Source organism: Bidens hawaiensis, unplaced genomic scaffold, assembly GCF_021521415.1.
Source record: "Bidens hawaiensis isolate Kalapana, Puna unplaced genomic scaffold, B.hawaiensis_p1.1 tig00062202_1, whole genome shotgun sequence".
NCBI classification, from domain to species: Eukaryota; Viridiplantae; Streptophyta; class Magnoliopsida; order Asterales; family Asteraceae; genus Bidens; species Bidens hawaiensis.
In genome coordinates, this window is record NW_027501157.1 from 35383 (window position 1) to 63379 (window position 27997).

The following is a 27997-nucleotide window of genomic DNA, read 5'->3' on the forward strand; positions in this document are numbered from 1 at the left end:
GTGGCGGTGATAGCATTGGTGGTGATAGCGATGGTAGGGTGGCAGTGACGGTAGTGGTGGTCAGGCAGCGACAGTGGTGGTGTCGGTTATTATCAGGTGGTGGTGGTAGCGCTGGTGGTGGTGTTGGTGGCGGCGGTGGTGGCGGAGGTGGTGGTGACGATGACGGTTAGGTGGTGGTGGTGGCGATGGTAGTGGTGGTGGTTGTTGTTGTTAGGTGGTGGCGGTGTTGAGAATGTAGGATGAGAGAGGAATGGAATGAAAAAAAAAAGAAGTGGGATAGGGAAGAAATGATTTTGATTGAATGAGATTCCATGTGTAATGGATGATTCCATTCCATTGAGTAACCAAATACCTCTTTCTTCATTCCCAAGTAATGAATCAATTCATTCCCCTTGTCATTCATGTATACCAAACGCTACCTAAATGTTCAAGGGTCTAGTGTGTATCTTGTTTTGAGTGTCTAAATGTACAAGAGTTGTTCTAAACGTTTAAACATAATATTTTGAACCCTAATTAGAGTTCATCTAACTGTTTTATTTTGCAATTTCATATTCGAGTGATGATTCTACAACCACCAATTGATTAAATCATTAATTTTAAATTGATTGAGATACTTTGATTTTCTCGGTTCAAATTCTCAACTTTGATATTCCGCTTTTAGTATTAATCAAAAGAACTAGTTAAAATTAATAATAATCAATATTGTTCATCATTTGGAGTGATTTGTAGCAATTCCAAAATACGTTACAGAAAGAGTTTATCAATCAACTTTCCATTGATTTCTACAGTATGAGCACATCGAACACGAAGACCAGTATTTGAATCAAGGTTTTCAGTTATTTGTCTCGTTTGAAAAGAGCTCAAGCCCGGGAATCAAAGCCATATCTATGATCATATTAACAAGGTTACATGACAAGTATATGCTGAGGTCAGTAAGTTCACAAGGGGATGAGTGACAATAAATGAACAAAAGATGAAGGTTGCATGTATAGAAACCGCCCCAACGGCTGTCTTGTTTAACACATCAAAAGAAGAGCCTCACGAGTTCGACCAAGCAGGTTAAGCGCGGTTGCAGCAATGTGATGCCCGGTTAGCCCCGCTAGAGCAAGCTGTTCCATTGGTGATGCTTGCTCCACATAATTATCTGGTAACACAATCGGCCTCCACTGCAAAAGTTCCATATGTTTATGCAAAATTAAGGTTTTATCTCGAATAGGTAAAACGTACAAAGTAACATATTTAGCGTATTCAGAACAAATAGATAAATCAGTTATTAAAAAAAAACTTGATTAAAGGTAATAAATTTGTTTCATAATCATCACATCAAACAACTATTTATAAAACTGAAACAAAAACTGATAGAAACATATTTTGTGCATTTGACCCGTTTCCTACAAATTGGTTTCACTCGTGATATATATTTTTTTAATCTTGCAGATTAAATAGCTAAAGCTTTAAAAAGTATATTTTTAATATATAAAACATAATAACCTTCCATCTTAATAAAAGAATTAGACTTTTATTCATAATAATAAAATATTTGTAGTCATATATCGGGTTTTGGATCTCTTAAGAACTGCAAAACATTTAAGAACTTCAAAAACTCCTAACAACCAATCATTTTATTTATTTATTTTATATATTTTGTATTATTTACGGGTAGTTTTATCATTTATTATATGTAATCACAGTGTAAAACAGATGGTGTTTATTTAAGTGATAAAATATACAAAGAGGGTATATCTATTTATACAAGTGGGAAACCCTAATAGTATCCAAAACTGGGCCCATGGGCTTTCTAGCTAACTAAATGATGGGCTGTAACCCAATACACAAATATACTACTAACACACAGGTTTACACATACGTAATAACCTAATTACATATGTATGTTATAACAAATTTACGTAAATATAATCAAATTAAATAAAATAAATGACAAAACTACCCTCAAATAATATTAAATTTATAAAAATAAATAAACAAAATGATTGGTTGTTAACAATACTTAAAGTTCTTAAATTATTTGGAAGATCTGAAATGATTCTGATCCTATTGGACAAGCTAAATATCTATGAAAATTAAAGATGTCAGGTTCTGATACATAAATAACAATACAATGAATACAAAAATACCTTGATTGATCCGTCGAGTTTCCCATCAAGGGTTATAAATTGTGCAACATGTGATCCAAACCCTCCGATTGAGCCTTCCTCGACAGTGATTAAGAACGAGTGGTTTTCACACAGTTGTCTAACGAGTTTAATATCAAGGGGTTTGCAGAATCTGGCATCAGCAACTGTTACTTGGATCCCGAGTTCTGAAAGAAGAGACTGAGCTCTAAGGCAATTCTGGACCATTGATCCGTATCCCAACAAAGCGATTTCTTTACCCTCTACAAGAACTCTTCCTCTACCAATCTGCACAAGAAAATATGTCAGTTGATTGTTTTACCTTTTACAATGTAACATATAATAAACATGCATAGAAGAGTTTGATCCATTTACTTACTACCAGGTTGAATTCTCTCAAACATAACTAAAAAAGAGAAAAAAAATGTTATCAGGTCAACCAAACCTGCTTTGGCCAGATTCGTTACACAGCCCGACCATTAAGGGTGTGCATGGTGTGGATCGGTACAGTTTTGGGCTAAACTGAATCGAAAACAAAAGTTTCAGTTTTTTAAAAACCATCAGGTTTCAGTTATGGGTTTTGGGTTTTCGGGTTCAATTCAGTGTTGCTAACCAGGCTAGTGATTTTCGGGCCAAAGAAACTTGACCCGTGATATTTTGAAATTGGGCCTAATATTTCTATAAAAAAAAACTATTGATATTACATTGTACATTTTGATCTATAATATTAAGAGCTTTTAAAAGATACTTACATTTAAAAAGATTTAATCTCATCCAGATCAACAAAACATAAGTGAATGACGTTAATGTTATGATATTAGCCCTAATTATAACAATATTTTCGAAGTAATAATTGAACTAAGAAATATGCTGAGTAAACAATATGATATTTTTGTTACTTCTGGATATCAACCTTCGTACAAATACATTCTATTTATAAGGCAAAAACTACTGTGCAAAAAGTAAACTACCGACAATCTAAACTATTGTATTTCACTTGGAGTGTTCGTGTGAATAAAGGTGTTTGACAATTGTGTCATCCATCATTCATCAATAATTCATAACACTCCCCCTTGGATGACACCATTTCAAAACGTCGGGGTCTTGAAGTACTGCCTCATTAAAAACCTTGCTAAAGGAAAACCCAATGGGAAAAAACTTTAGCTAAGGGAAAAAAGAGTGCAGTATATAGCTCCCCCTCAAATTGCAGGTCGTTACATTGTTCGTACATGGCGCATGCCAATATCATGAACATGTTTTCTGAATGTTGCTGTGGGAAGTGCTTTTGTGAAAAGATCAGCTGAGTTGTTGCTGGACTGGACATATCTCATTTCAACCTGATTGTCTTTAATAAGGTCTCGAGTATACTCAAAGTATCTTGGTGGTATATGCTTTGTTCTGTCACTTTTGATATATCATTCCTTCATTTGCGAGACACAAGCTGCATTATCTTCATAGATAGGAGTTGGAATTCGATCTTTCTCTAGTCCACAAGAAATCAATATGTGTCGTGACATAGATCTTAACCATACACATTCTCTTGAAGCTTCATGCAATGCAATGACTTCAGCATGATTTGAAGATGTTGCAATGAGTGTTTGTTTCTGAGAACGCCATGAAATCGCAGTTCCTCCATTCTTAAATACATATCCAGTTTGAGATTTTGCTTTATGGGGATCAGATAAATAACCTGCATCTGCATAACCAACTAACCCTTCTTTTGAATCGTTAGGATAAAATAAACCTAAATCAACAGTTCCTTTTAAATACCGAAAAATATGTTTAATGCCATTCCAATGTCTTTTAGTAGGGGATGAACTGAATCTTGCCAATAAATTAACTGCAAAAGAAATGTCAGGTCTTGTACAGTTAGTAAGATACATAAGTGCTCCAATTGCACTGAGGTATGGTACTTCGGGACCAAGAATCTCTTCATTATCTTCGCAAGGACGAAATGGATCATTGTCAACATTGAGTGATCTAACAACCATCGGTGTGCTTAAAGGATTTGCTTTGTCCATATTGAAACGTTTTAAGAGTTTCTCAGTATAAGTTGACTGACGCACAAGTATCCCATTATGCATATGCTCAATTTGTAAACCAAGACAATATTTGGTTTTTCCAAGATCTTTCATTTCGAATTCTTTCTTTAAAAGAGCAATTGCTTCATTAATTTCTTTTTGTGTCCCAATTAAATTTAGATCGTCAACATACACAGCTATGATCACATATCCTGATGTTGTCTTCTTGATGAAGACACATGGACAAATAAGATTATTTGTGTATCCTTTGCTTATCAAATAATCACTCAAACGATTGTACCACATCCTTCCAGATTGTTTCAGTCCATACAAGGATCTTTGTAATTTGATGGAATACATTTCCTTAGGCTTTGAGCTTATTGCATCGGGGAGTTTAAATCCTTCGGGAATTTTCATATAGATGTCACTATCTAGTGATCCATACAAGTAAGCTGTGACAACATCCATAAGACGCATCACTAACTTTTTAGAGACTGCTAAGCTGATTAAATATCTAAACGTAATAGCATCCATAACAGGAGAATACGTTTCTTCATAGTCAATTCCTGGCCTCTGAGAAAAACCTTGAGCTACAAGTCTTGCTTTATATCTTGTAACTTCATTTTTCTTATTTCGTTTTCTCACAAAAACCCATTTATATCATACAGGTTTCATTGACTTTGGTGTAATGACAATAGGTCCAAAAACTTTTCGATTGTTTAGTGAGTTTAATTCAGCTTGCATAGCATCTTTCCATTTGTTCCAATCTTGTCGATTTTTACAATCATCTACAGATTTTGGTTCAGGGTCATCATTTTCTTCCATGATATCGCTTGCCACAGAATAAGAAAATATATCATCAATATTTTCCATTTCATCTCGATCCCACATTATATGTGATTTACCATAGTTTATTGACAATTCTTTATTGGAATCATTTATTTTTTCCTGAGGAAATGTTATATCATTTATTCTTTCCTGAGGGAAGGTTTTGTCAATCATTCCTTCCTTAGGGTCAGTGTCCTTCTCAGAACCCTTTCTTTTTCGAGGATTTTTATCCTTTGAACCGATTGGCCTTCCACGTTTTAAACGTTTTTGAGATTCATGAGGTGCATTATTATGGTTTTGCTTGCTTGGAATCTCAACTCGAGCTGGAGCATTAGCAGCTGGTATATGAGATTTATTGACCCTGTTTATATCAGTAAATGCATCAGGTAACTGATTTGCAATTTCTTGTAGATGTATTATTTTTTGAACCTCTGTCTCACTTTGTTTTGATCTTGGGTCTAGGTGTAACAATGATGGCACACACCATGATATATCTCTTTCTTGCTTTTTCATTTCTCCCCCTAATGTCGGGAACATTGTCTCGTTAAAATGACAATCAGCAAAACGTGCTGTAAATACATCACCTGTTAAAGGTTCAAGGTATCTTATGATGGAAGATGTTTCATATCCAACATATATTCCCAACCTTCTTTGGGGACCCATTTTTGTGCGTTGTGGTGGTGCAATAGGAACATACACAGCACAACCAAAAATTCTAAGATGAGAGATATTTGGCTCATTTCCAGAAACAAGTTGTGTGGGAGAGTATTTATGATTTGCACTTGGTCTCACGCGGATTAATGATCCATCATGCATAATTGCATGACCCCAAATAGAAACAGGGAGTTTTGTCCTCATTATTAATGGTCTAGCTATTAGCTGTAGGCGTTTGATCAACGACTCAGCTAAGCTATTTTGTGTGTGTACATGAGCAACAGGGTGTTCTACAACAATCCCCACAGACATGCAATAATCATCAAAAGCATGTGATGTAAATTCTCCCGCATTATCAAGCCTTACTCTTTTAATGGTATAATCCGGAAAATGTGCACGTAATTTGATAATTTGAGCAAGAAATTTTGCAAAAGCAACATTACGAGTCGATAATAAAGAGATATTAGACCATCTGCTGGATGCGTCTATTAAGACCATGTAGTATCTAAATGGTCCACATGGTGGATGAATTGGTCCACATATGTCACCTTGAATTCTTTCAAGAAACATTGGTGTTTCTTTATCGACTTTTAATGGCGAAGGCCTTGTAATTAATTTTCCAAGAGAACAAGATGTACATTGAGGCATTTTATCTATTTTGTGGATCTTTTGACCTTTCAGTGGATGCCCATGTGTATTTTCAATGATCCTTTTCATCATTGTGGATCCTGGATGGCCTAATCTGTCATGCCATAAGTTTATGATACCAGAATCGCAACAATTTTCTTTGACTGCCATATGTGCTTGAGGCACATTTATATATGTATAATGCAAACCAGAATGGAGCATTGGCAATTTTTCCAATATTTGATCTTTGTTTATGATATGCAAATATTTTTCATTACTAACAGTCATTGACTGAGTATCATATCCATTATGATATATGTTTCTGAAACTCAATAAATTTCTTGTTGATTTTGGGGAAAATAAAGCATTTTCTATTTTGAGCTTTGTACCATTTGGTAATGCTAAATTAGCTTTTCCCACTCCTTCTATCAAGTTTGTAGGACCTGATATTGTATTGATGATCCCTTTTGTTGGTTTCAGTTTATAAAAATATTTTTTAGATCTAAGTATAGTATGCGTGGCTCCACTATCCGCTATACATATATTTTCTTCATTTGTTTAATCTTGTGCTCCGGTGATTTTCATTTTAAATCTTGAAAAATATTAAGAACAAAAATAAGTGTATAACGAAGACATATGATATTTTAATAAGAACTTTATTTAATTGAAACACAAGTAGTACATGAAAGAGGAACTACATAATTAAAGATAATGAGAACACACTTAATAATTGCATCTAATTATAGTAGTCAAGCAACTTTGTTTCAAAGTTCCACCCCAAAGTCTTCAACGCTCAGCTCAGCTCAGCTCAGCATTGATATTATTAAAGTTATCAACATGGTTCACTTCTTTCTCTTTTCCTTTTAGAGAGGCTTGGTACAGTTCACACAGATGTGGAGCTGTGCGACAAGCCTTTGCCCAGTGGTTTGTACTTCCACATCTAAAACATGAAGTGCCATTGTTTTCGGACCTACCAGCTTCATTCCATTTATTTTGGTGGTTGGAATTGGTATTGTGTGGGACATGATAATTATTGGCTCTCTGGTTACGACCACGACCACGGCCACGACCACGACCGTAAGAGTTATTGTTCCATTTGAATGGATGCTTACGATCATTAAAATGCCTTTTGTCAAAATGACCACGTCCACGTCCACGGCCTCGTCCTCGACTTTGTTCCCATTTATGATCAGAATTTTTATGAGAACTTTTGTGAGCAACATGTGCTTCTGGTATTGCTAATGAACCCGTGGGACGAGATTGATGATTTTTCATCAATAATTCATTATTTTTCTCTGCTACAAGGAGTAATGCATTTAGATCAGAGTATCTCCTAAAATTCTGCAAACGATAATGTATTTGCAAGTTTACATTTGATGCATGAAACGTGGAGAAAGTTTTCTCTAACTTTTCTTCCTCTGTTACGGGATACCCAAAAAATTCTAGTTTTGAGCAAATTCGGTATAAAGCAGAGGTGTAATCATTTACCCTCTTAAAATCTTGGAACCTAAGACTGTTCCATTCATCTCTAGAAGTAGGAAGTAAAACTTCCCTTAGATGACCGAATCTGCTTTTCAAATCTTCCCATATCATATATGGGTTATCATAATTAAAATACTCATGCTGTAGTAATTCATCAATATGTTTATGGATGAAAACATCAGCTCTTGCTTTATCCTGGTCAGAGCAATCATTGTATTCTTGGATTGTTTCTAACACATCCATAGATTTTAAATGTCTTTTGACATTTGCTGTCCAAGACATATAATTTTCTCCAGAAATGTTGAGTGCAGGGAATTCGAGTTTTGCTATATTTGACATTTTGTTGCTAAACATAATAGAGCAAATAATAAGATAAATATTAGAATCCATATATATCAATCAACAATGAGATACAATACATTGGTAGAGCTATAAACATATAAAAGAAAAAGAAAATGCCGAAATCTTCAGATGGGAGATTAAAAATTAGAGTGAGAAGTAGTATAAGCATTATAGTGACCAACAGCAAAACCGGGTGAATCATTTTGAAACTTTATCTTGGATAAATTTAATAAGAAGAATGTTTGTTGTAAATGAAATGGGGTTAATGATTGGTTATTTATAGTGAAAATTTATAACCTTTTTACAACGGTTACATTACCGTTTATAACGGTAACATTACCGTTTGTATGTGTGTGTGTGTGTATATATATGATATATAATATTAATTATTTTAAAGTAAGATAATAAATAAGATATTAAATACAGTTTATTTTATAAAATATATAATTAGTATGCACAATAATAAGAATAGAATTGTTAGTGTAAATAAATCTAACTTCTAAATGAGATATTAGTGTGCATATATAAATAAAAGTTAGAATAGTTATCAAATTTTAATAACAATGTTTATACACATTATTGCTATTACTTAGTATATTAGTTAGTATATGTATATGCATAGATATATATCTAATGTACATAATTAAAGAAGTGTTTATGATGCTTATGTAGATACCTTTGTGTCTATTACCTTTCTTGGTTAGGATATAAGCGGCTCGTGCTGATAACGTGTTATGATATTAGCCCTAATTATAACAATATTTTCGAAGTAATAATTGAACTAAGAAATATGCTGAGTAAACAATATGATATTTTTGTTACTTCTGGATATCAACCTTCGTACAAATACATTCTATTTATAAGGCAAAAACTATTGTGCAAAAAGTAAACTACCGACAATCTAAACTATTGTATTTCACTTGGAGTGTTCGTGTGAATAAAGGTGTTTGACAATTGTGTCATCCATCATTCATCAATAATTCATAACAGTTAAAATAATATTATATATATATGGGATGGTTCAGGAGAGAAGTCATTTTATTGCGAGAAGTTAATTACGACCATTGATTATGTTTGACCTATGGCCTACATTCAAAATGGCAATTTTGTAATATTGATATTCTTCTTTTTAATATTTTTAATGACAAAGGGTATATTGGTATTTCATTATTTACCATCTTATAAAGAAACTTACATATATTTAATGTGTACTTAAATTTGTGGCCCAAATCTCACTCAAATTCAAAGATTTCAAATAAAGAAACATTTATTAGTATTGGAAATGTGCCACTACTTTTCAATTTTGCGTAATTTGGTTTTCGTGTTAATCGGAAAAAAGTAATTATTAGAGAATAGAAAAAAGGTATGGTTAATTGCATATTATTTTTTATATTTGTATATTGGGATTATTCATTCAAAAATTCGTAGCAAACCATGTGTAGAAAAAACTATACCCCATTATGATTGGATAATCTAAGAAAACATTTCCTTTGATTTTGTTTCTTTATTAGTTATTGTATGTATATTTGTGATTTCAAATGTAGGACTTATTTTGACATTGTGTATGGATAATTTAGTGTAGGTGTATGATGTTGTGTAGGATTTTAATTATAAAGAACGAGATTGGATATTTAAACCTACACAGCTTGAAAAAAAAACATACACATTTAATACTTATACATTTAGGGTTATCATATGTATGTAGGCTACATGTCGTTCTGGAAAAAAAATATATGTGTACGCGCGATATACACGTGTGTTGTTTATGTTAACACAATTTATGTAGGATCCGTAAATTTTTGTGTGGTAATGAAAGACAATTTTTTTTGTGTAGTATACATAATTGGTGCATACCAATGAAAGATAATATTTTGTTTTGTGATATACAGAGTTCGTGTAAGATACATACATATAGGTTGTTTGTAACACAACTTGTTGTGGGATCTATAAATTGTTGTGAAGGTATAAAAAGCTATTTAAATGCTTGTGGGTTTCTTTTTGAACGAAGAACAAGATTTTATATATTTCGTAAATGAAAGATGTAGAAGAATATGATTTGGAAATACAAAAAAAAACTAATTAAGTGCTTATGATCAAGAAATAGATAAAAACTAATAAAAAATAATGATTTCTTCATTCAAATAACGAATTGGCTTCTCGATCTTAGGTTGCTATGGTGATGGTTGAAAAAAACTTGAAATGGTGAAGGAGACTCGGTTAATAATAACCAGTAGTGATTTGATGAATAATAAACAAATTGTTTATGGATAAAAACAATAATTAGAAAAGTAAAAAAAAAAAAAAAAGAATAACAAGATCTGAAATTTGAATCATTGTTGTTAAATAAAAGCTAAAATATATTAATAAAAGATTTAGTGGAATCTTCCAAACAAAATAATACTTACCAAAATAGCATAATTTAACATTTACCATCCTACCCTATATTTAATTAGAAAGAAAAAAGAATTGAAAATTTCTGATTGGCTGGATTGACTTCTCACACTTCTCGCAATAACTTGATTTCTCTCCTGAACTTAAACCTCTCTCTCTCTAAAAGGGTTCAAATAAAAATAAGGAGTTTCCTAAGAATGGTAAGAACCAACAAAATTTTGACATTTGGCATTACAAATGATGATGAAAGAACAATTTTAGGAAACTATGTCGGTTATAATGTTGAAAGAGTAATTCTAGGAAACTATGTCGGTTATTGGTAATTTTAAATCACAACCATTGATTAACATGATTTATTCTTAGTCTTCCTTGAAAACTATATATATATATATATATATATATATATATATATATATATATAGGATCAGGATCATGAGAGAACTTTTTTGAAATTGAGAACTGTAAGAACCATTTTAGACCACAAAAACCCTAAAAATAAAAAAAAAATCATAAAATAAAATAAACACAAAAATCAAAAAAGTAAAAAAACCAAAATTCTTATTATATCATCCCGGTTTCATAAAAAAAAGAAAAAAAAAACTCGGTTTAGCTAAATTATATACACATATGTATATTATATACATATATGTACATTTACATGTTTTTTTTTGTACACGTATATAATTTAAGATAAATGATAATATACATATGTGTATATTACGTAACTAAAGATTATATAAAATTATACATATGTGTATAATACGACGTTTTTTTTTTGTTTTTTTTTATATTTTTTTACTTATTTTTTTTAATGAAACCGGAATGAAATATAAGAATTTTGGTTTTTTTACTTTTTTAAAATTTTTATTATTTTTTGTTTTATGATTTTTTTAAAGGTGTTTTTAGTGGTTCAAAATGGTTCTCAAAGTTCTCAATTTTGCAAAGGGTTCTCTTAGAATCCTTAACCTATATATGTGTATATATATATATACATATATATATATTAAATGATAATACTGTTTTTTATGGATATTTTTTACCTCATAAAGAAAGTTTAATAAACTGGACTAGAAATAAAAAGATATTTTCTAAGTTTGATTATAAAAATGGATTTTGGCAAATAAAAATGCATTCTGATAGGATTCTTTACACTGCATTTTCCACTCCTCAAGGTCAGTACGAATGGCTTGTAATCCCTTTTGAATTAAAAAATGCACCACATATTTTTCAAAGAAAAATGGATACTATATTTAAGAATTACGATTTTATTTTTGTTTATATCGATGATACTTTAATAGAGTTAAGTGCCATTTTAGTACATGTGGTTTGGCCAACTACGCAACTTTAGTACATATTATTTATTTTGTGCAAATGACTACCTCAGTTTCAAAAAAACTTGCATTTTTTGTACTTTTTTTCTAACCTCGTCTATTTTTTTCCGTTAAGTCAGGGATAGTTTGGTAACTTCGTTATTTTCTTTGTTTTTTTCTTTTCTTTTAAACGCTTTCTTGTAACCCTAATCCCAAATTATAACATCAAAATCCAAATCCTAAATCCCCAAATACTTTCTCCATATCATCATAGGATTTGAATTTTTACAATATTTGGAAATTAGGATTTGGATTTTGATGTTATGATTTGGGGATATAGGGTTTACAAGATATTAGTGTTTAAAAGAAAAGAAAAAAACAAAAAGAATAACGAAATTACCAGACTATCCCTGACTTAACGGAAAAAATAGACGGGGTTAGAAAAAAAGTACTAAAAATGCAAGTTTTTTGAAATTGAGGTAGCCATTTGCACAAAATAAAAAATAGGCACTAAAGCTGCGTAGTTGACCAAACTACAGGTACTAAAATGACACTTAACTCTATTTTAATATTAATATTCATTTAAAACATCTTGAAATATTTATAGATTTACACTGCATTTTCCACTCCTCAAGGTCAGTACGAATGGCTTGTAATGCCTTTTGGATTAAAAAATGCACCACAAATTTTTCAAAGAAAAATTGATACTATATTTAAGAATTACGATTTTATTTTTGTTTATATCGATGATATTTTAATATTATCAGATAATATTAATATTCATTTAAAACATCTTGAAGTATTTAGATTTATGTATAAAACATGGGTTAGTTCTATTTAAACGAAAAACTAGCTTACTAAGAGATAACATTGATTTTTTAGGGATGAAAATAGATGGTAAAGGAATAGAACTTCAGAGCCATATATTCTTGAAAAGATTACATGTGTGTGTGTGTATATATATATAGGGTAAGGATCCTAAGAGAACCCTTTGCAAATTGTGAACTTTGAGAACCATTTTGAACCACTAAAAACACATTTAAAAAAATATTTAAAAAAATCATAAAACAAAAAATAATAAAAATTTTAAAAAAGTAAAAAAACCAAAATTCTTATATTTCATTCCGGTTTCATTAAAGAAAATAATAAAATAATAAAAAAAATAAAAAAAAACGTCGTATTATACACATATGTATAATTTTATATAATCTTTAGTTACGTAATATACACATATGTACATTATCATTTATCTTAAAATTATACACATGTGTACAAAAAAACATGTAAATGTACATATATGTATATGGTATACGTATGTGTATTTAATTTAGCTAAACCGAGATTTTTTTTTTATGAAACCGAGATGATATAATAAGAATTTTGGTTTTTTTACTTCTATGATTTTTGTGTTTTATTTTATTTTATGATTTTTTTTATTTTTGGGTTTTTTGTGGTCCAAAATGGTTCTCATAGTTCTCAATTTCAAAAAAGTTCTCCCATGATCCTGATCCTATATATATATATATATATATATATATATATATATATATATATATATATATATATATATATATATGTATATATATATATATGTATATATGTATATATATATATATATGTATATATATAAAGGTGGGATCTAGAGAGAACTCATTTTAAAGAGAACTAGAAAACTAATAAAGAGTTATTTTTAACTTTTTTTAAAAAATATTTTGTATTTTTTTTTCTTTCATCCTTCTAATATAGCACAATTGCATATGTGCAATAGTGTGCATTTCATATAGACAATAGTTTTTTATTGCATATAATACAACACAATTGCATTATACAATACATACTATTGAATACATGTAAATACAACACTATTGCTTGTATGCAATACACACTATTGCATATATGTACTACAACACTAATAGCTATTATTCAGTTTAAAACTGAATTTAAGAAAAGATCAGTTTCATTAATGCATACATATACATTTTAAAGCACATGTTATTTATTTTTCGCTTAGGTAAAGGTGAATGTTCAACTCATTTACCTACCAATCAACCGGTTTTGTTTTACCCCTAATGGCAGGTTAAGCATAAAAATTAGCCTTGAAGTTTAAAAGTCAAATGGGTCAAATGAGTCAAAAGTTGTCTCAAGTGTACTGAAATGCATTAAACATGCAAAATCATATTATTAGAAGAAGATAAATTGTAATTGTAACAGTATAATCTTCTGTAATCATATTTAACATATTAATTATCTCTAAACTTCAAAAAAACAGATAAAAAGAGTGTTGTGGGTTGCCCAGCCAATTACCTAATCCTAGAGGTGTGCATGGGTTGGTTTGGTCAATTTTAGGCTCAAACAACAAAAAAACAAAATTTTGAGTTGTGACATTTGTGATTCATTTTGGACCGGAAAAAAAATTTGACTAAAACTAACGATTTTGGGCCAAAATCTACTTTTAATTAACAAATAATGTGATTATTATACACATAGGGATAAAATATTTGGGTTACACCATTTATTAAATTCTTATATATTACATAAAAACTAAAGTCTACAAATTTGTTCGGTTGGCCATTTTGGTTTTTATTACATGCAAAACCGTAACTGAACAGAATGTTCTGTTTCTACAAAAACATAAAACTAAACCGTCGGTTTTGTTTGGATTCGGTTATTTCGATTCAACTTTTCGGTTTTCGGGTCGGTTGTTCAGAGCTATGCACATCCCTACAGCTAACCCACACCCGAACTGTCCGTTTTTCCACCAATGAAAAATAAAAACTGAACACCTCACATGGCAAGAATAAATTATTTTATGACAATTACGGTAATTCATCCAAAATGCTTATTCTTGCCATATATTTCCTTATTTTGCATTTTGCAATAACAAAAATCCTATTCTTGCCATAAAATGCTTATTTTGCATTTTATGACATTTTGGTTTTTATTACATGCAAAACCGTAACTGAACAGAATGTTCTGTTTCTACAAAAACATAAAACTAAACCGTCGGTTTTGTTTGGATTCGGTTATTTCGATTCAACTTTTCGGTTTTCGGGTCGGTTGTTCAGAGCTATGCACATCCCTACAGCTAACCCACACCCGAACTGTCCGTTTTTCCACCAATGAAAAATAAAAACTGAACACCTCACATGGCAAGAATAAATTATTTTATGACAATTACGGTAATTCATCCAAAATGCTTATTCTTGCCATATATTTCCTTATTTTGCATTTTGCAATAACAAAAATCCTATAAAATTAGAGTATATAAGAAATAGACGGATATGTGACCTCAATGGGAACTCCATGGCAGACAGATGTGTTTGACTTAACAATAGCACCTCTAGGATATCTAAAACAGACGGGCCGATCATCAATGCAAGTTGCAGTTGCCACCATGTTAACAAGCTCCACCTCATCAGAAGGTGCCATAACTATCATGTTCGGTAAACATGACATAAATGTTATATCAAATGATCCAGCATTTGTGGGCCCATCTGACCCTACCAAACCCGCACTTGGAATTACGAAACGTACTGGTATCTTTTGCCTATCTACATCATGAACCACCTAAACACATGCAATAGAAACAGGATCAGTTAAATACCCTAGTTCTATTTCTGAAATTGATAAATATATGTGACTAAAATGAACAATTATATAAAAGTATTCAAATATACATGCATATATTTAAGAAACAGGATCAGCATAAACAAAACAGAGGTGGCTAGGTGAGAGGCTCGGGCAAGTTGAGTGACAGGCTAAAATAGAGTTCAAGTTAAAAAGGGCCATATTTGGTAAACGGATCTGAAACTGAAAAAACCAAATCCAAACAAAAACCGATGGTTTAATTTTATGTTTTTGTAAAAACCAAGCTTTCGGTTCGGCATGTAATTAAAATCAAAAAAGCCAAACTGAACTAAATTTATTTGCTTTCGTTTTTTTAAAGTTATTTATAAGAACATAATATAAAGCGTAACCCAATATTCTAGCCCAAATGTATAATAACTAATTAGGCACGATTTTTTTTTTAAAAAAAAGAATAGGCCCAAATTCATTATCTAGGTCCAAATTCTTTTTCGGCCTAAAAACTTCAAGCACAAATGGCAACACCAAAAAAACCGAAACCGAACGGAATTAAACCCAAACCAAAAAAAATGAAACCAAATGGTTCACTTTGAGCCCAAAACCGACCCATGCACTCCCCTAAGTTTTTGTATTGTTCAAAATAGTTTTACATGTCAACACATGTTCGGTCACCTTTTAAAAGTCATTAGATATAGTTATAATGCGATGATAATAATTACATAAAATAATTACAGTAATGATAAAAGTATATAATATGAACAATTTAGAGGTTGTATACATTAGTCACAGCCGAAATCAACCCATTCATAAGTAAACTGCCAGTTGTCGAACAACTAACAACTTTAACTATGTAACATTGTAACTTGAACACTTGACATACACAATCAACGAACAATGACCAATAGAGAATGTTTTTCTACCACTGAGTCTGTGAAGAAAAAGAAACCTGATCATATGCTCTTTGAAGAAACGTAGACGGTATTATACAAAACGGCTTCAATCCACCACACGATAAACCAGCCGAGAATGTGACAGCGTGCTGTTCCGCCATCCCGGCATCAAATATCCGGTCCGGGAATTTATCGTGAAATAATTTAAGTGACGGTTCCATTCCTGCCCCTGTTCCCGCAGCAACCACCATAATATCTTTGTCCAGCTGTGCTTCCATGGTCAATGCCTCCCCAAACCAGTCACTATAAGTTTGGGTTCGGCTACTCGGTTGTGGGTCCGACTCATAAGGATCTGTTTCATATAATATATTAAAACTTAAAAGTTTAACGTATCAAATAGAGCAAATATGATTGAGTGTAATCCCACTATGAGTATTTAGTGGGGAAGTATATTATAGTTTAGAGTTAAATATTTGAGAAGAGAGATTAAATGTCAATCTCAAAACGATTTTCAGTTGAAAAACGGAAAACATATATATAAGTTACAATTAAAACTTAAAAATCCGGTTGCAACATGGTATAAATAGGAAAAGAAATAAAACTAAATTCCCGTCACAACACGGTTGCAAAAAATGAAAAATAGAAATTAACCTAAAATTTCGGTGCAAAACCTTCAAAAAAAATTAAAAACAAGATTTAAATTATACAAATATGTTACATACTGAAAACCATAAGTGACAAACATGTTACTTTTCCAGGTTAGACCCAAACTTGTTATTGCCAAACCACAGTGATCATTTACGTAATTAACATTGTAAAACGAGTAAAGATGGATGGTATAAAAGCATATACCTTGGTTGTATTTCTTAGGTATCCCAATTTGCTTCTCCTCTCGTGTTTCTTTATCTTCAGTTGTTATAAGATGAACCAAAACGGGACCCGTTGAATCCAAGGATGCCACTTGATTAAGAACACAAATAAGGTCTTCAATATTGTGACCATCCACAGGGCCGATGTAATATAAACCGAGTTCTTACTCATCCACTTTGGCCGCCCATTCGTACATACCCTTACCAATTTTCTTTGTTAAACCCTACACATGAGATCATAAATTGTATAATAGTCTTGAGTCATCAAAGATAGTTATTTCATTATGTTACATCACTATTATCACATGCATGCCATATGACAAGACCAAACTAAAGAAAATACTAGCATGCTTCTAGGGGTGTAAACTGTGTCAGGATGGTGGGTTGAATTATTCAACCGTAACCTAACACATATACTTATGTGTCATGCAAACCCACTTCAAATAGGGTCAACCCTTTTATTTTCATTTATAAATATAAGTAATGCCTAGTGACTCAGTAACAATTTAAACAATTAACTACTACGATTCCCTGATTCATATGAAACCATTTAGTATTTTTTGTTATTTTAATTATTTTTGTGTACTTATCGCATTAATTAACAAACCTCGGTCTCTATAGCTTGAGATTAAAAGGCGAATGGGAATAATCGAAGAATGAATAGCTAGAACTAATAGAATTAAAAAGGTTACAAGTGAAAAGTAGTTAAAAAGGCTGAACATGGAAATTAATTTCATTTTTAAAAGTTTATAAGTTATTTGAAAATTTTAAAATAAAAACCCTTAACATTAAATTTGAACAATTTTCATTTTTAAAATCAAAATATTAACTTCTTTAAAAACTCTTAAGAAGGTTAACAAGCCAACCACTTTTTAGCAGGTCTTGTTCAGATTGACCCATTTCTTAAACAGGTTGTGTTCAGGATGACCAGTTTAAGAAAACGGGTCGTTTTAGCCCGACCAAAAACCTGTTTCTCTTCCGTGTTGAATTCGGATCATGGCAGAAATTGCCGCCCCTAAATTGCTTTCGAGACGTAGGTTGTCTCCGGTAGTCCAATAAGACTCAATTTAACCCTAGATCAATAACCTAAATAAACTTTTAGTACTGTAAATACTATTAACACATATTTTGATTAAGAAATATCAGTGTTGCTTATACTACTACTTAACCCTAAATAACACAAGTCTTCACACAGTTAAGATTTGCCTACATAATTACATGATGTAAATAAATCAAACTCAATATTACCAAGGTTCAAGAGTTGCCTACATTCAGAATCACTGCTAGGATTCTTAATAGATCTTGCATATAACTTGTAGGACATGCAAATAGCAAAGAACCTTTTCTAAGAATGTATTTAAATAGAAATATAAAATTGTTGTGAAAGGAGTGTGAGTCACTTGATTTGAAGAAAATAATACCTTAGCGGCTTCTCGAAACTTCCGGAACAATATGCTAGACTGCAACTTGCTAAAAGCACTTGAGAGTGCATTAATTGTTGTTTTAGGGGCATCGTCTTGTTTTGAGTGTAATGATTGACGCCTATCATTTAATATCACAACCATATCTGAATCCAAATATCCTGCATTGCTCATAGCCTCATAAAGTTGGCCCGATGTAATACTTTCATTGTTTATAACCGCAACTATGCGTTCTCTCTTCCCTTTAATATCCCGTGCAATTGCCATACCTATGCATACAATAACCATTTCACATTTTAAATGAAATTTATAAAAGATTTCACTTGCATCAATAACTTATGAATTCAGTATCTTGTTCACTATTTATGCATTTTCATACCCTGAAAGTACTTTTTGTAGTATACTTTGAAAATATAACGGAGAATTACATATATACCTTAGAAAGTTACCTAAATATCACATATACCCAAACTAAATTTAATATATCATATATGCTCTTTCTTAATAATTTTTTAATTTATACCAATTTTACCTTTTTTCAAATTATTTTAGCAGTATAATTTAATGAAGTTCAGCTGGCTTTCCAAATCATTTGCAAAATCTGTAAATCGGTTAATTTTCTTCTTAGTATACAAACGTATGTATGTGTACCAATATTCATTTACATTTCTCTTTTGAAATAAAAAGTATGTTTTTTTGTCCTTTGCATTTAAAAAATTAAGCTTTTATAATATTTCTTTATGAACTCTACCCTTTGGATTAAAATCACAACAATCATATTATGTTAAAAGCCATATTTAATCTTTTTGTAAAGAATAAACTATTTACACAGGTCCTGTAATGAATAAAATTTTTAATTTTGAAATAATAAAATATGCCCATTATTGCATCAAGTGTTCTATATTTTTTGTTACCTTTTTTTTAGTATACATGTTATAAAATAAACTTATAAAAGAAAACCGGAAAAAAGATAATGACTTGTTTAATGATAGATAAATATAAAATCTTTAAGGTAAAAATCAGATAATTATGAATGCTACTAGGAAAATAAGGTTAGAATGATCATATTCTTAATTATTTTTTATGAAATGGATAAATCTGTAATTGAATTAGTTTCTAAGGATATATATGATATCTTAAGTTTTGATTGGGTATATATGATATTTTAATAGTTTAGAAGGATATATATGAAATTCACCCTAAAAAATAGAGAGAAAAAACTGATATGTAATGACCCAGGGGTAAAAAGGTAATTTGTTATGGAACTGCATACTGCATACCCTGCTGTTGTACTTGTGCATGTTTTTGCAAACTTGAATTTTTTACATGTCATTATTAAGTGGGTCGAGTGTATAGAAGCGAACAAAGACAGGACAAAGATATACCAAGACCAGCAGAAATACTGTTGCATCCATGGCCTGCACCAAAGGAATCAAATTCACTCTCCATACGAGAAGTATAACCGGAAATACCGTTCTTTTGTCTAAGTGTATGCATAACAGACCGCCTTCCGGTAAGAATCTTATGTGCATAAGTCTGTTAACATTTAAAGACAATTAATCATCGTTAAGTGTACCATATTATATCATAAAGATGATTGATTTAGAAAAATCTATACATAAGACAAAAGAGTTGTGGGTAAAAAGGATCTTTTATGATCTTTGATGTTAAAGTTTTAAAAGCAGATGCTATAAATAGTAACCTACTTTTACTTGATTTCTAATTTGGTCATTGGAACCTGAATTTCATTCGTAAAGTGCTAGTATTTTCAATATTGTTCAATTGGGGTAATTTTGACGGGTAAAATGTTTATGTGGCTAAAGATTTATAACAAGTTTCACTGAAGCTTGCCTACTTTTAAATCTACAAAAAGCAGAAGTTGCAATATCGGGGTTTGGCGTACAAGGTCCCTATTAAGCATGTGTTAGAATGTAAAGGGTCGGGTTGTGTGACGTACACAGTTTTGTCCAATTTCCTAAAAAAACGTTGAAAATAGTATTGGAAGCAAAATCTAAAGGTTTAAATAAAGCTATTTAGGAGATTGTATATTAAGCCCTTAAACAAACCGAATGAACGCGGATGGAGCATGTTGGTGTTCGTTCGTTTAACTTTGACCAAGTAAATGATCAAACACGGACAATTAAACGAGCGGGGTTTTGTAGTTTGTGTTCATTTGTTGAGAAAATGAACGTTATGTTCGTCCTTGGTCAAGAAAATGAATGTTTTCGTTTTCCATGCGTTGCGCTTTGCCTGAGCGCCTAGTGCGCCTTTGACAGGTATGGTATACAACATAAACGAATTTAAATAAACGAATGAGACATGCACACTCCTTTAACTAAATGAACAAAAAATCGTGTTCATGTGCATTTGTTTAATAAACATGCAAACATAACTGAACTCCCCACCGAACGGTTCTCTGAACTTTCGGTTCGTTTACAGGCCTAAAAGAAATCCACCACCTGTAACTAACAATAAGCAAAAGATGAGTCTTACTTGGTCTCCGGCATCCCACAAAATCTTATCCATGGGAGCAGAAAAGACATGGTGTATAGCAACGGTCAACTCCACCACGGGCATGCTACCTTTGACCGACTTTTGCGTTTCATTTCTTATAAAGGTCAACTCTGAGCGAATATCATCAGCCAGTTGTTTCAATTCCTACACATCACGCGATAGATGAACGTTGCTTCGGAAAACAAAATAAGAAGTTAATAAAACAACCACCTTATGGGATAGGTTCTTTAAGTGCATAGGGCTTTCAATTGTATCAAGAATTGGCGTCGGCTGCTTGTCTGAAAATATATCACCTATTCCAGGTAGAGCACATAATCGACCCTGTATCCATCAAACCAGAATGAAAGTAATAAACAGCTTCAAGTCTTTTGAGTTAAAAACTGATACAGTTGGATCACACTTGTATACAGGTGATGACTCCAAAGAGGTCAATAAGATACCTTGGAGGAGCAAACTGAAGCGCCAGAGGTAGAATTGATTCGAATACTAGAACGAAAGATTAGACTTGATGATGGAATTGACTCAGTATTCAGGCTTCTGGAATTATTATTATTATTATTATTATTATTATTATTATTATTATTATTATTATTATTATTATTATTATTATTATTATTATTATTATTATGACTCAACGAACAATGTGCAGTTGTAGTAGTAGTAGTCATCATCATCAGTGATTGCAATTGATACGCTCGCTGATTGAAATTAGGATCGGTGGTGATGAATCGAGAAAGAAACTGGTCAAATAAATACGTTCACCAGAAAAGAAAGTGGTAAATTAGGGCTTGATGCGTGTGGGAAGTACAAGATTCCACAACAGGATGCTTCAAGATGGATGGTATGTTTTGTTTTGTAGGGGGAAAGAAAGAAAGAAAGAAAGAAAGAAAATAAGAGCTTTTCGTGTTCATTCAAAAAGTTTAATTTTTGCATATGCATTTTTCAAGTTTTCTAATTCTTAACAATTACATTCAAATCACTAATCCCGCTAAATTTAATCATTAACTTAGGGATAGACATGTTTTTTCACTTTTTCTTTATTATAATATTTATTTCAGTGAACTGCGGTTTTCGTCTATCTGGTTTGTCCAAATCTGCAGTTTTAGTCCAGTAGTTTCAAATTTGCAATTTTCTTCCATATGGTTTCATTTCACTTGCAATTAAACCCGAATTCCCTAATCTCGTTAAGTCTGGTCGTTATATCCATCAGTGTGCCCATCACGTGAGGGGTAGTTTTGTTCCTTCTTTTTTTCTTTTTACCCAAATACGGCCCCTTACGTGAGGGGGCTTGCAAATTAGGACGAAGGTTTGTTTGGGGAGAAAAACAACAAAACTGGTCATCACGTGAGAGGCACGCAAATTGGTTAACGACCAGACTTAACGAGGTTAATAAATTTGAGTTTAATTGTAAGTGAAATGAAACCAGAGGGAAGAAAATTACAAACTTGAAACTATTGGACTCAAACCACGGATTTGGACAAACCACAAGGATGAAAACCGTAGTTCACTTAAATAAGTATTATAAATAAAGAAATAGTGAAAAGACATGTCTACCCATGACTTAACGATTAAAATTAACAGGGTTAGTGATTTGGATGTAATTGGCAATAACTGGGAAACGTGGAGGGTCCATATGCAAAGAATAAACTTTTTGGACTAAATTCGCATTATTTATCAAACCACAAGGATCAAAATGGCACTTTACTCAAAATATAATATTTGTAGATGTTGTGAAACTAGCAATACGTTGTGTTCCTAAGTCTCATTTAATAAGAAGAGGGAAAGGAAATGAAAGGAAAATATAAAAAAGTCATGTTCCATATATTTTCAAATGAGATAAGGGGAGAGGAGAGGAGGGGAGGGAAAAGGCTATAAAATTTTATCCTTGAAAGAACGTGTACGTTTAGGATCAATACACTGAGTTTACAATCTACTCTTCAACATTATGAGCGGAAATCATTATGAGATAAGATGCACAAGATAGATTCACTTTTAATATATGTTATATTGCGTGAAAACAGATCTCACTACAATGATCTGGAAATCTAGACAACTAATGAGACTAGACGAATATGTGTACATATATAGACATTGACATATCCGTCGTATATGTATCTGTTGGATATGACTTATACGCTTACTAAACATTAAAACCTATTTCCAACACTGCTTTCAGTACACATATAAGCTCCTAGCATTAGACATTATGTTCTAACAAACTCCCCCTTGGATATTGCTAGATCTTAATTGTCTTCACTGTGTCATCCCAAACACTCTTGCTCTGTACTTTTTACGATATTCCTCAAACGAGTGTTTAGTTGAACCTTCTTGAGGCTTCAGTCTTGAAACCCCTACATGCATATAATTAAACATGTTCCAAGACGCTCTAATCAATTTGCCTTATCATTCAGCTTCGATTCCTACCTCCTTTTTGTCTTCCTTTTTTCCAACACTGATCAACTTCATTTCCTAGACTCTGCCATTAGGTATCTTGTTAATAAAACAAACCATTCACAACTCACTGGTACTGCTGAGCTTGTTCCTTACCCTTATTAGAATAAACTTGAATCCTGTGGAATGTAGAACCTCAATATCTTTCTCCAAACAATGAATCAACCACATCGGGTAAACCACCGCAATCACATCATAAATTCTTTTTTACGCTATCCAAATTGAAGACTGATTCACCAGTTGATTCATCGTAATACCACCATAAAAATTACTTATGAAAATTCTGCTCCATTGGATATAACGGTATAACCCTTAACGAATCAAGTCTTGAATATCTCAATTTATTGACAAATTCTCCAGTCTCTGGATCTTTCTTCACACATGACACATGAAGCTTTGGTTTTTGTGGTGTCCAACTCTTAAATCCACATTTTGATTAACGTATAATAAAGTCCCATTATAACAAACCACAAAATAAATTTAAGGAAAAAGTAAGGAAATAAAGAAAACTCATATGTTAATGTTCTTATAAGATATATCACACCCAGTTGTCCTAGCGGAGGGTGCGAAGCACCCGAACGCGCACGGGCACGGGCTCGGGCGAAGTGCGATGGGCGAAATGTGGCGCTTTGATGACGCACGCTCGCATCGCCACGAGCCTCTTAAGGGATGCCTTAGTATTTTTTGTGGAAAATTTTGATTTTTAATAATCCTTCTATCACGATACGCGACGGGTTTAGATTAGCCTCCTCGCGTAGCGCGATGACGTGTAACGTTATCCAGAAATATTGCGGCATAGCGATACGCGATGACCTGTCAAGGTAACCCATCGCGTATCACGACGTGGAGGTTACTCAGACGGGACACGTGGCGTGCCACGTAGCAGGTCTAGGGATGATTAGGCAAAGCTATAAGATTCTTCGCGATACGCGACCCCCTTTTGTCTATGGCCATCGCGTATCGCGACGGGGTCCAAAATCAGCTATAAATAAGTTGAGAACGGGACATTCAATCTTGCACCAAAGTTCTTTTCTCTCTGAAATTTTCATACATATTAAGTATTTGGTATAATACCCGAGTTATCGTAACGATATCTTATTCGATCGAAAGAAATATACACCAATCCGAAAGCTTTGCCTATTAAGGTAAGACATTGTGCCATCGTGTAAAGTTTCTACTCTCGTGATTATCGTTATGATTATTGGTTTTATACTAATCTAGATATACTACATTGTGTTTATCCTAGGTGCTTAATACCAAGAGGCGTTTTCTTTAACTGTAAACTTGCAAGGTGAGACATTCGAGTTTTTGTACCACTCACATCTGCGTGAGACAACTGTTTATCCGACACTGTCATGATGATTTCAAAACCTATAAAACTCATGGAAGATGGTCTAAATTTTTTCAAATATATTTCTTAAAAGTATTTTAAATACATTACAGTGATTAAGTCTCTGTAGACTTACGGGATGGTTACTACTGGTATTGTGGGGTTTTGTATACAAGGCTTGCCTACTGGGCTATTGCACGTTACTTATTGGACAAGTGTTAGCTAATAAGTAATATGACCACAGTCATAGATACGATCGAGTGACAAGTACCTTTCGGTAATTTGTAAGAAGACAGATGTAAAAACATCTTAATGCTGTAACTGTGAAATGTGTCATTTACAAATGAATGTACTCACCAGTATTTCTTGCTGATCAAATATTTTAAACATGTTTCAGGTGAATTTTTAGAGACAAAGGAATGATGCCTGCGGGCTTCCAGCTTAAATAAGTGGCTTGTCACCAGAATAAAGAAACGTGTTTTGTAAATTAGGGTTTATCCCTATAAAAATTATGTTTGTATTAAAATGGGTTAAATTCCCAGCTTATTATAATAACAATCATGGTGTTTTTATAACTCTGATCATTTTTACTAACTACGGTTCTGATGAAACTTTCCGCTGCAAAATAATTTAATAAACATCGATACCACCAATCAATGTTCACTGCTTCCCTCCCGGGGTATAGGGGTCGGGGGTTGTGACAGCTGAAGTGGTATTGGAGCCACTGGTTTAAGCAATATGGGTATTTTAATAATACCTAATCTTAAAATTAAGAGTTAGAAAATACATGCATTAACCTATGTGTTAACCATACATATAAGGTTCTAACCACACGTGAAAATAAATATGATTTTCTTTTGGAGTTCGTTGTTTTATTGTTTTAGCTTAACAGTATGAGCGAGCTTATAGAAGCATTTGAAAATATATCCGATAACACTACAGATATGGAAGAAGGACAAACTAGTGAACAACACCCTGAACCCATGGACTTTCAAGCATAACAACCAGTAGAAAAACCAAAGCCCAAAAGAAGAAGAAGGCTCAAAGACTGGCAAAGAAGGTTGAGAAAAAATAAGAAAGGAAGAACTTCAGTCATACAACCACCACCACAACTTGAACAACCAACTCAACCACAACCAATTGAACCACCACCAACTTTACCACCACCCCTTTCAACAATACCTATGCAGGAGCGACTACGTAGATGCCTAGATGAATGTGAAATCTTTCAACCGATATTCAACGATATAGGTGCAGCAAGTTCCAGCAACCCTAATATGCCATCCCAGGACCCAAATAATACATTGCTCCCTGATGATATTATCAACCAAGCCCAGTTGGAAGAATGGTGGACAAATGATTGGCAATATCAAACAATGATGACAAATCCTTATGCACCATTCCAGGCTGAAACCACAAACTACCCCACCATGACACCGGAAATGACGGCTGAGCTCTGTCATTACGGGGAAGATTAATAGATACTGAGAATAGACTGAGAAATATGGGCGAAAACTTAACCTGGAAATACTACGACCGAGAACCATACATATAAACCATATATATTTATATGTTCATTATCGTAATTTATTTCATCAAAAAAAGTGTGTGTATGTATGTAAGAAAAGTGTGTAGTGACGCATATATATAAAGTGTGTAGATGTAAAATATAGTGATGCATATATAAAAATTAGTAAATGTCGCAAAGATCGACGATTTTGACATATTCTGTGTCTATGTGTTATTTTATGCTTATGTGTTATTAAAATCTTGTTTACCTTATTATTTGACTACGATATTAATAATTTCTTTCTTATATGTAATTCAGATGTCAAATGAGCACAATCGTGAAAATGAGCACAATCACGAAACGAGCACAATCACGAAAATGAGCATAGTCACGTAAATGAGCACAATCACGGAAACGAGCATAATCATGAAATTCATAATCAAGAAAATCATCTGAATATGAATGTCATTGGTCGAGGGATGTGACACCCATATCTCCGAAATGTAACCTTTCGCAGGAGCATACAACAACTTTTTTTGACATATATCATACACAACATGCCACGTCAACGATTTCAGCTCCATCAAGCTTCAAAGTATTGCATCCCAAACTGTCTTTTAATTGCAATCTTCCAAATCTTCTTTAGATACGCAATACTGACATATTTACCCAACGTCGTATCTTTCTTCGTCTTTTTATAGTAACTCACTAGTCTGAGACATTGTTTCTCAGGTTCAACTATATATTCTTTAAACCAATCATTCTTCTTTTTTACTTGTAACCTCATCATCAACTACCACTGGATTACCATCCTGATCTAATTCTTGACTAACCATCTCAATCTCTTCATCAAATGGATCAAATTCTAAGTTTTTCTGTGTTACATATTTGACAGGTTCCTTCTCAAGAGCTTCTTAAATCAATGTCTCTTCTCCAAGCATCAAATCTGGCCTTTTAACACATCCATTCTCCATATCTTTCTCAAAATCAAAATCGAATTCTTCTTTAGTTACATTCATCATTTTCAACAACTCATCTCGATCATGAACAATCTCCCCTTCTTCATGTTTATAAACAGCATAACCTCTAGTTTGAAACAAACCAAGAGGTTTAGTTGATATTGGATCAACATCAAGTACTTCCAACTCCTCCTAAATGTTCTCATCAATAACAACAGGTTTTTCTGGCTGACGTTCTTCAGTCTGATGAGATTCAACAATCACATCTTCTTGATCTTTTTCACCAACATAACTCAATAACACACATGTTCCACCTCCAGCATCATGATTATCATCATTATCATCATTATCATCAATATCATCACCACCACCATCATCTTCAGGTGACAATTCATAATCAACCAGCTCTTCATCATCTTTCATTTCTTCAATAATCGGTTCCTCAACAGCAAGAGGTTCAACAAAAAATGATTATGCCGAAGGTTTATATACTACAAATTCCAAAGATGGTTCAACAAACACAGGCTCAACAACCATAGGTTCAGGTGACTTAGCACTCACATGTGTCGAAGAAGCTCCAGCATAAGCAAACATATCTTCATCAAGATTGATTGTATCTTCAGCCACTTTACCCTTACCTTTCCGATTTGCTTTTTCTTGGTCATACATCATGCGAAATTC

The 27997-nt window shown here is 32.6% G+C and overlaps 1 pseudogene across 1 annotated transcript; it reads right to left on the bottom strand.

Annotated features, from left to right (window-relative positions):
- Nucleotides 1–678: 678 nt before the first annotated feature.
- Nucleotides 679–27985, bottom strand: LOC143603581 (putative 1-deoxy-D-xylulose-5-phosphate synthase, chloroplastic; annotated as a pseudogene). Its single transcript, XR_013148088.1, has 12 exons — nucleotides 27812–27985; nucleotides 27317–27508; nucleotides 27140–27232; nucleotides 21277–21387; nucleotides 21046–21210; nucleotides 19938–20088; nucleotides 18553–18821; nucleotides 17115–17355; nucleotides 16319–16614; nucleotides 15076–15354; nucleotides 2136–2420; nucleotides 679–1166 (listed from the first exon to the last, which is right to left on the bottom strand). The product of XR_013148088.1 is annotated as a putative 1-deoxy-D-xylulose-5-phosphate synthase, chloroplastic (transcript).
- Nucleotides 27986–27997: the final 12 nt, after the last annotated feature.